Source organism: Mesitornis unicolor, unplaced genomic scaffold (assembly GCF_000695765.1).
Source record: "Mesitornis unicolor isolate BGI_N332 unplaced genomic scaffold, ASM69576v1 scaffold8892, whole genome shotgun sequence".
In the NCBI taxonomy this organism is placed as follows: domain Eukaryota; kingdom Metazoa; phylum Chordata; class Aves; order Mesitornithiformes; family Mesitornithidae; genus Mesitornis; species Mesitornis unicolor.
This window is the reverse complement of record NW_010171197.1, coordinates 116,276-126,269: the sequence shown is the minus strand read 5'-3', so window position 1 is coordinate 126,269 and position 9,994 is coordinate 116,276.

Below are 9,994 nucleotides of genomic sequence, written 5' to 3'. Positions count from 1 at the left end.
CTCAAGAGGAGCTTACAAAAGCCCGTTTCTTTAGAAAATCTTGCTGGTAGCCGTTTTCCTTCTGAAGTGCTGTGATGGTTGTCACTTTCTCAGAAGGACCAGATGTAAGTGCTTTTCTGTGAAAAGGAACATGGAGTTCACTTCCAAAGAGACACGACCAGCCAAGGGAAACCAATTAGTGCCAGCTGAGCTGGCTCCCAGCTACGCTGCTCTGCTCCGCAGGTCTTCACAAATGCTTTGGTGGAAGCCAGAAAACGCTTCCTTCTCCCACAGCTCTGTCTTGTGACAGCAGCTCCGGGTTCCCAGCCAGTGCCTCCTAAACCCGAGCACGGCAGAGCCCGATTTCCTCCCGTCTGTTTCAAGAAACAACAAACTGCATGGTGCTGTAGAGGTAAAAACCACTGTATGAGTAAGAGGGAGCAGAAATTTTGGACAAAGCTCTAAGGCAGGAAGTGAAGATATTATTAGAAAGCTCCTTTTCAAAAAAGCAAGCCCGTCGCTTGGGAGCCATCTAGTGCCTGCCTGGTCTGCACGCCGGGAGTGACCGGGAATCACCGCTTCAGCCCAGACCTGGCCAAAAACCTAACAACTAATCCCAGAACTGAAGAAAGGGACCCACAGCATGTCAGATCAACTCTTACAAGAGTTAGTGTCCAGGCCTGGAAGCCTGTATGCATATAGATAATTTGGTTCTTCTGATTATTTGCACATCAGTGCACACAGAATTTGACCTTTATTTTGTATAGCAATTAACACATTGGCTATAGATATTGATCAAATACAAGAAGGTGAAGAAACAGAATGTGCTTTCTGTGTAGGTTTGTGCAGTGTTTAATGGGTGGGACCAGAGGCAGGGGTAGGGCATAGCTGACCCTATAAACTCCTTCCCCACTTGTGTGCAAGGGATGTGCAAATTAAAAGATGTGCTCGGAGGACGGGAAGCGACGTGTCTGAAGTTTGAACGTGCAGGAGTTTTCCTAACTTCCACCAGCACTCGCCTCTCACGAATTCTTTTTCAGTCTTACCGTATGAGTTTGCATTTGTTATTCTTTCTTCACTTGGGACTAGTGGATATCAGGAGCAGAATTCTGTAAAGCATACTGCTCTTATAAAGAACTTTATATTCAGTCTTTGTCCTCAAGCAGTCTCAGTAGGGTGTGACTTGTATTTATGTACTGTTACCGAACCAAGGAAAAGTCTTTCTAAATGTCTGTTAGCTGAAAGTGTAGGAAAAAGGAACAGAGCTTATACAGGCTATCTTCAGAGATTCTTTTAAATATATATATGCCTTAAAAGGTGTTTGATATAGCTGCCTGTCTTCACTCACAGCTCAACAATCCACTTCTGAATTACACACTGGAAGGCAATCATTACACTTCAGTTCCCTAAGTGACCACAGGTCTCTCTGGGGAGACCTTAGAGCACCTTCCAGTACTTAAGGGGGCTACAGGAAAGCTGTGGAGGGACTCTTCATCGGGGAGTGTAGTGACAGAACGGGCGGTAACAGTTTCAAATGAGAAGAGGGCAGGTTTAGATCAGACTTTAGGAAGAACCCTTCCCTTTGAGGTGGTGGGGCCCTGGCCCAGGTTGCCCAGAGAAGCTGTGGGTGCCCCCTCCCTGGCAGTGCCCAAGGCCAGGTTGGACGGGGCTTGGAGCAGCCTGGGCTGGTAGAGGTGTCCCTGCACATGGGGGTTGGGCTGGGTGGGTTTGGGGTCCCTTCAACCCAAACCTTTCTGTGATTCTGTGACACTGAAGAGGCTCCTCCTCCTCCTCCTCCCTGCGGGAAGCAGAGCATTTCTAGAAGGGAAGTACTTATGTACAAGCACTTATAAGGCAGAATGTCACACCTAATGCAAACGTACACTCCAGCGTGCATGTACGCACCAAGCATGCTTGGCTTTGGCACCAAAGGCTTTCCTGTGCTCTGCTCAGAGGCAGGGCTGCTGTGCCTTCGGGAGCAGCAGGGAGGTGACAGCGAGGCCTGCAGAAATGGCCATGGGTACAAGGCCTTGCGAACTCACCACCTGCACAGAGCTGGCCAAGACCAAAAGCAGCCAGCCCCAGGGAGGCAGCGGTGCTCGGTCAGGGTCTTGTGGAGTCAGCACAGAGCTGACCGCCATGGGCTATGGGGGAACCGCGCGGGGCTGAGCTGTGGCCGCTCGGCGGTTTCCCAGACGCAGTTCCATGGGTCTCGGCGAGCGGTCGGAGCTGGAGTTCAGAGCGGCTTCCAGACAGCTCTGGTGAATAAACCCCTCATTATTTCAGAGATTTACTAATTGTTTTTTTGACTCGGAACAGTGGAAATGAGAACACCTCTTTTTCTGTTTTTGCTGACTCCGGCGCTTTTTGGCGCAGGCACCCTGGGGAAGCAGTGATTTAGTCATCCAACCACGTAACAACGTGGGGCTTAATGAGTAACACATTTGTACTTTCCATTCTCGGTCTGAGAAAGGGCCTATAAATAAAGCGTATTTGCCCTCAGATCAAGAAAACCTTTTTCTTAAATAATGTCATTAAATTTTAAATTAGATGTACAGGCAATTACTGGTGAAAACGTTAAGTACAGGATAACCCATGAATATGACCTAATTTAATATCATTTTATAAATGCTTGAATTCAATTAAATAAAAACTTTGGTATAACATTCAGACTGTTTGCTCAGTTCTCCCCAGAGCTCACAGTAGGTTACTGTGAGCCAAACAGCATTACAGCATTTGTTTAAAATGCCAAAAGGCTTAGGATAGATCCTATACACCGCTAGCTGAATCCCCAGTCACTGAACAGCAATTTCTGGGCAGAAGCTGCTGTATTAAATAATTGCTAGCTAATAAATATCTTTTAGACACATTATAAACCTGGATACTAAACCTGTTAGAGTAAATGACATGTTTATTGCAGAAAAAGGCACAATTTGCTGTTTTGACCTAGGTGCGTTGTCGTGGAAACCAAAATCTTTCTTGTGCAATGCAAAAATCTGCTTGTCATCTGATTTGAGCGGCTGTTTGCACAGGTGGTTTTCTTAGCAGACAAGTACTTAGTAAAAACAAATCCATTCTTTCTCAATAGTTCCATTATGTGCTCCCACAACAATGTGTTTCATTTCACTAGCTTTGTAATTAATGATCCATTATCAACTAATTAAGTCAGATTTAGATTTCATATGAGTTCATCTGTTACACAAGGCTTGCTCCCCAGTCCTCCTTCCTGGGTGTGTTAACTTTGTAAGAGTCTTAATTAATGGTGAGAATGAAGTATTGTAGGTTGCATGGTACCTCAGACAGGCTAAAGTAGTAACAAATGTGGACATGTAAATATATCCAACAATTTAATACTGATTTCCTTAAGTGAAATAAAGCAGCAGTAGAAGTAACTGAAATCAGATTTCCAATCTGTACGTAAAACTGTTGTAAAATACTCCGTTCATATGGTTGCAGACAATGGAAACTGAAATGTGAACTATGCTAACAGTTCCAAAATGTCATGCAAAAGAAAAATTCAACTTAATGTACAACATCATTGCTGCCAGGGCTGCTCCAGACCTCACTGAGATCAGTGGAAAGACGCTCATTAACTGGTTGTTGGACCCAGGCTGTGATTTGCGACGGTTTGCAAGGACTGTTTGTGTCCGCCCGTCACACAGCGTGGCTGTTGGTGACGCCGTACAGTGTCACAGAAAGCTGTGGTGGAGGTGAGGTGAAACCGGTTGACAAAAGAGAGCAGTTTTGATCGTGTGATATTTGCTGAGGAACGTCAGGATGACTCAGATCACTTGATGGTGGAGCTTTAAAAACAACCCCTGTATATTCACTGACACCTTATAAACTATTTGTCCTTGAGACAAATGATAGCCATCGTCAAACGGGACCAGGGGGGCAATGTTTTTCCATTTCTCTCCTCAACTGATTATGGGATAGCGATGTCTCTAGAAACAGAGTAAACAGCTTTTTGAGACCATTTATACAAGCTCTGTGTTTAGTCTACAATCTGGGCACATTAACTAAAGCTCCTTTGTTTCTACTTGGAACGGCTTTATCAAAGATTTAAGAATCAGGTTTTATGCGTGCAGTGGAATGTAAAATCACGGGCAGCGTGGGTGACTTGGAAATGCAACAAGCTTCAAGAAAGAACATTGGTTATCAGTTTTATTTTATACTATCACTACTTGTACTGAATTTTGCACTCATAGAGGACAGCAGTATATCTATTCAGTATTGTATTTAAAAATTAAATTAGTTTTATTAATGCAAAAATGGACTTTTCTCACATAGTAGAAGATTTACTGTTGATGTTTCGCTAGATGGCACTACAGTACCATAAACAGCAGGAGAACATGCTCTGTTCCTGTCTACGAGTTTATCTATAATCCAGTTTACTCTTACAGTACCTCTTAGTGGTGATGACGAGTGTGACCATAAAGCCAACAGGGTTACATCCGAGCTGACACACACTGTTTGCTCTGTCCCACACACGGACACGAACACGTCCACACTGCACAGAGGAGGCCAAAAGCTGGGCACAACGCGGACTCCAGGGGAGCTGTAACCAGAGCAAGGGCTGTGTTCACAGCAGAACAGGGAAGAAACCTCTCTGAAGAGTGAAGAGAGCAGGGTTCACGTCGTTGAGAGGAATCACGAAAAGAGGGAGCTGTGGCCAAAAATGGAACGACAGCTTTAACAGATTAAAAATGCCAACAAACTTGGAGAGGCTACGTTTATAGAACAGAAATCCTACAGAAAGCTTAGAAAAGAGGAAAGACTTTCCAGATTGAATTTGAGGGTAGATAAGGGGTACTCTAGGGATATTGTATTTCCTTATCTTGGAGAAAGAAAGTATTCTGTCCATGATCTTACGATTTCCCTGAAGATTAGTGAATAGCAAACTAGGACCAGCTCTTCATCTGCTGTTGACTTTCATGGCTCCTCTGACTTAAGTGAAGTCCCTCTGACTTAAAACAGATGAGGATCAGACATCTGTCAGTTTGAAGCATTTCTCAAGCAAGCAGATAACATCTTTCTTTTTTTATTTTTTACTGCTGAAGAATATTATTAAATTATGCACAAAGTTTAGGCATCCTGTGTTTTCTCTAAATTGTATTAACAATGTGGTTTTTATTGAAGCACTCAGATGTTCTGGTTGTTACTTGCATTTCTCTTTAATCGATCTCATCTGGGGTAATGCATTGTACTTAAAGCAGTAATTTGCTAGTAATTAGTCCTGCAGTATGTCGCATTCCTTAGTGCACTTCTGTTACTGTAGTTAGGTGTAAAACCCTTCTTGTGAAGCCTGTCCTTGTGCAGTGGCAGCGCAGAGGCAGCAGGGTGGGCTGCAGATGAGTGAAGCATAGCCGTGTTCTTTTAGAAAACATACACTTACTGAATATTTCCAAGTGAAAAAAACCTGTATCTACATTGCAACTGCTGGATACACGTTCTGAATGTGCATCCCATGGCTGTCACACAGATCTTGATTCTTAGCTCTGGGGGATGTAGAGGCAAGTGAAACTGAAAGTTTTCCCAAGTTTTCCCAAATTCCACAAATCTGAGCCTGGGAATGTCACGTTTGTCTGTCTCCAGTCACAGGTCCCAGCAGGTCCCAAAACATGTGACGTGTTGGAGCCATCAGACACCATCACTTCAGGATAAAATGCAGCACGAGTTCTGTAGTGTTAAAAACTGTTCTTGTTGATCCGTCCCTCCTTTGTCTTTGGTGCAAAGCGACCGGGAGCTGCTGCGCTGCCGGGCTGGCAGAGTGTGTGTGGTATTAGCTCATCCTCAGTGCAGTTTCCAATTAGTCCATGTCCAGTTCAGACTGCTGAGACAGGCATCCAGCCCTCCCTAGACAACTTGTCTTTCTACAAACAGAAGCATTGACAAGCGGAGGAAGAGTGATTTAGCCATTTGGCCAGGATTTAAGGACTTTGTTCTGCAGACAAAACGCCTGCCTTGCAGAAGTGCCAGATGAATGAGTCCTGCTCCCACACGCATTGACTGGGCTGGCAGTCACAGCGCTGCAGGTTCCTCGTTACGGCAGAATTAGAGGTGATAAAATGTTCATGTTTCCAGCCTGAGGTGGGTACTGACCCATTTTGGACCAAAGGCCAATGTCACTTTTGTCAGGAGAAGGGACGATCATTGCAGGTGTGGCTGAAGCGGCCCAGCGTGCGGGGGGCCCTGGGAGCCGGTTTAGGGATCCGGTGACACCCCCGTGCCCTGGTGGCCTTGTGCCGTGGTTGGTTCAGGGGGAGCTCCACTGCTCTTCTTGCTCAGCCCAACCGGGTCCCCCTGGAGCCAACAGGAGCTCGGTCACTGCTGTCAGCAGGAGCAGCACTACTTGAACAGAAAGCACTTAACTACCGATATCGCCTTCATACGTATAGGTTTGACACAGACAATTATTTTACATTGACAGAGAGCTCATATAATTGAGGTATTTGAATAATGAGCCTCCTTTGCTGGGAGATGTTAACAGGGCTGTAACCCCATGTGGTGGGGCACATGTTTCATGGCATGTGAGGCTTGAGTGCCTGCTTCGCCTTCATACTGATAGGTACAGGGTTATTGTAAAAATCATTATGGAAATACAAAAAATGTCTGGGACAGTTGTGCTTCTTTACAAATACTGTAATAGAATTTGCTAATAAAGTCCATTACTGTGCGCCCATAAATATTTACTTATTTTTATCAGTGTTTTCACTGGCCATGACAGATTCAAAAGCAGTCTGATGCTTGACAGTGTTGGTAAATAGCAACGGTTATGTGGTTATGTTTTAGTAACAGTGTATTTATTTAAATGTTCTCTCCGTAGTCAGCTGCATAGTTCTAAGTGATCCTTCTGGAGGGTGTCTCTCCAGACAGAGATATAAAAATATATTTGACCCACTTGAAATATATTGGATTTTTCTTCATAATCTCATTAAGAAGTGTGCAGTGAACACAAAACCATAATTTACCTGGTGTTGTAGTTTCATTAAACATCAAAAGGGTGCTTGATGGAGTAGAATAATCCTATTCTGCATCCTTCATTGAACATCTTTCAGAATAAGTTTATTCATTTAATTAGAAGGGTTCTCGTAAGTGAAGATTGCACTGGTTTTACTAGTCTGACCGACTTGGCATTTGTTATCCAGAGCACCCTCTCTTTCACTGTATTTATGGTAAGTGTGTTGGAACACGTGCTGCAAAATATCTTCACAAATTGGTCCTTATTTTCAAAATTGCGTTAGTACTAATTCAAAAGTGCAGGAACAGAGAAGCTCCATTGCACTTTAAAGTGGAATTTTCCCTTCAAATCTGTGGATTAGTCATGGCAAACAATGAAATGTTTAACTCAACATTAAATGGGATTATTAAATATCTTTTCAAAGTGGAAAATCACATGCGTTATTCTGTTCCCAGTACAAAAGGACAGTGAATTAGTTTCTCTCTTCATTCAGTATAAAACAATGAATAATCCCATGGGCATACTTCAGCCTCAGAGGACTCGGATCACATACACTGAAAACGATCTGGATCGTTTTAATATGAAGGTGACATTCTCTGTGATTAAACATGGTGGTGCTGTAACGATGGCGAGGCTTGTGCAAGTGGGGATGTTGCAAAGCGGGACACAGTGAACTGGGATGCTGTCAAGGCAAGTTGCAGCTCCCCATCCCACTCCTGTGTGCAGACAGGTTTGGAAAGATGCTCTGCAGCACGGTGGCCGTAGTGCACAGCTGGGACAGTAAAGCCGATTTGTTTCCATTTTTCTCTTTTATGCGTCTGGCATTGGGGAGTGTGACCTTTCTCACATCCAGATCGATACGTCTGTAACCATTAATTCTGGGAAAACCAGGAGCTGTTCGTAACGCTAGCGATGAGGTTGTAACACATGGCCAAGCTCTCCTTGCTGAAGGATGGATGGTGCCTAACCAGGCAGCTCTGCTCCATCAGTGACATTGGTGTCCTGGGGAAGGGGCTGCACCCAGGTACAGCGGTGCAGGGATAGAGCTCTGCAGCACCCAGAGCAGCAGGAGGGGAGTGGAGCTGGAGCACCTTGCCCAAAAAGTAATAACCTTAAAGCAAATGTTTTTCTTCCATAATACCCGACTCCCTCTCATGCCTGTATTGGCTTAGGTCTAAGCTTATTTCATGCACGGTATCAAATAAAATGCAAGCATTTTCTAGAATGAGGTGTCTTCTCATCTGAGCAACAGTCATAATAAACATCAATAGGCAGCAAAAACTGTCTGGTACTCGGGATTCTTACCCCCATGTATGCATGGAAAGCTTTCAGTCAAATTTGAAAAATTCTTTTTAAGGAAAAAAATATCAGAAGGGAATTATGCCATTCTGACAGAAATTGTCTTTCTGTGGGCACCTGAAAGGCTCGTTGGAAGCAGGGTTGTTCGCTAATGAGATCATTTGAATAGGCTTTGTACGGCCGGCAGTCCCACAGGATGGAGGCAGTCCCAGGCTTTCACCTTTTGGCCCATCTCACATTGAGCAAGGACAAGGTTTCCTGAAATACGTTCTTTGGAGACTGCTTTAGAGAAGGAGTGAAGGGCACCTACTGGATTTTCACGCTACATCTCCTTTGCTAAGGGATAACGAAAACCTTTCCTGTGCCCACGCTGGGGTCGTTGCAGTCCGCACAGGACGGTGCTGTCCTTGGTCACACAGAGCCTGTTCACCTGGCTCCAGAATGGCTTCAAAACTCGGGGTTTTTGCACTGACCTGTTCCTGGGCAGGTGTGAAGAGGTGCACCAGGTCTGCTGTGAGGGGGTTAAAGGATTTGGTAGGAGCACTTAGAACTAATGAGGGACTTTGCTGGTGGTTTATTGCAGGCAATGTGGGTTCGCAGGAAGAGATAACAGATACCCCCGGTTGTGTTCAGGTGCCTGCTTCTTTTCTTTCTGTAATTACTACTGGGAGGCAGGTTAGTATTTAAAATAATCTGATACTTTTGTTACACAAATCCCTGTTAACCCAACAGAATGACTGCATAACTTGAGGGGATAACTCAGACACTCTGAGACAGTGGCAGCGTTGCATCATGAGGAGCTCTTAACTGTCAGTACCATAAAACTGTATTTATCCCTAACCAGATTTTTCTGCCTAACAGAATATACAGGGAAGTGACGCATCTGCTTCTACAGAAAGGAACTAGATGGAGAAAAATAATTGAGTCTGTATACAAAATGTTTTGAACACAAGATATGCATTTCAAAAATTGGTCTTTTTATGGGATGAGATAGAGTTTAATCAATTGATGTTGTTCTGAATATTTCAGGGCAGGAAATAAATCTCTATTTCCTTTAGCAGTCGCCTCCAGTCATCTCTTGTCCTGGCTGTTCTGTGATCCTGCCATCTCCATTTCGTGTCTGTTAGGAGATTTCTCTCACTTTGCTTTGTGCTGTCCCTGCACAAGGCTGTGGCAAATGGAACACGAACACGTAGAGTTGTGCCAAAAGCTCGGTCCTCAAGCGAAGAACAGGTTTTGGGTTGAGTCAGCGTACGCCGTGGTTCCACAAGCCGGTGTTCTCCTGGGGCGGCTGCCACCGTGCGCTGCTGCAGCCAAGCGTTCCCTGGAAGATTGCATGGGTGCAAACCTGGCTCCCCTCAGTGCAAAATTCCCATCAGCTTCAGGGGGATGAGGGCGTCTGCTCCAGTCGCTGGGCCCAGGGTGGTATTTCTGCTGTGTGGCACAGCAGGCCAGTGCTTGGCTTTTTCCATTTTCTTGTGGATTAGTTGATATGACAACTATTGGTCTGTATTAAACCTTTTTTATCTTTTTTCTTTTAATTTCACTGTCACGGTGCTTCCATCCAGCCCCTTCCTAAAAAAAAAAATAAACCTCTACCATGAAGGCTAAGTCTGTAGTCCCTTTGGGTTTGAAGTAAATCTTCAACAAATGGAAGGGCAGGTGCTTGAAGTTGTGTCTAAAAGATGCTGAGGTGGAATAAGGTTGGCACGGGATGGGAGAACTTCCATGAGAATTTCCCATGAGAAATGGGCA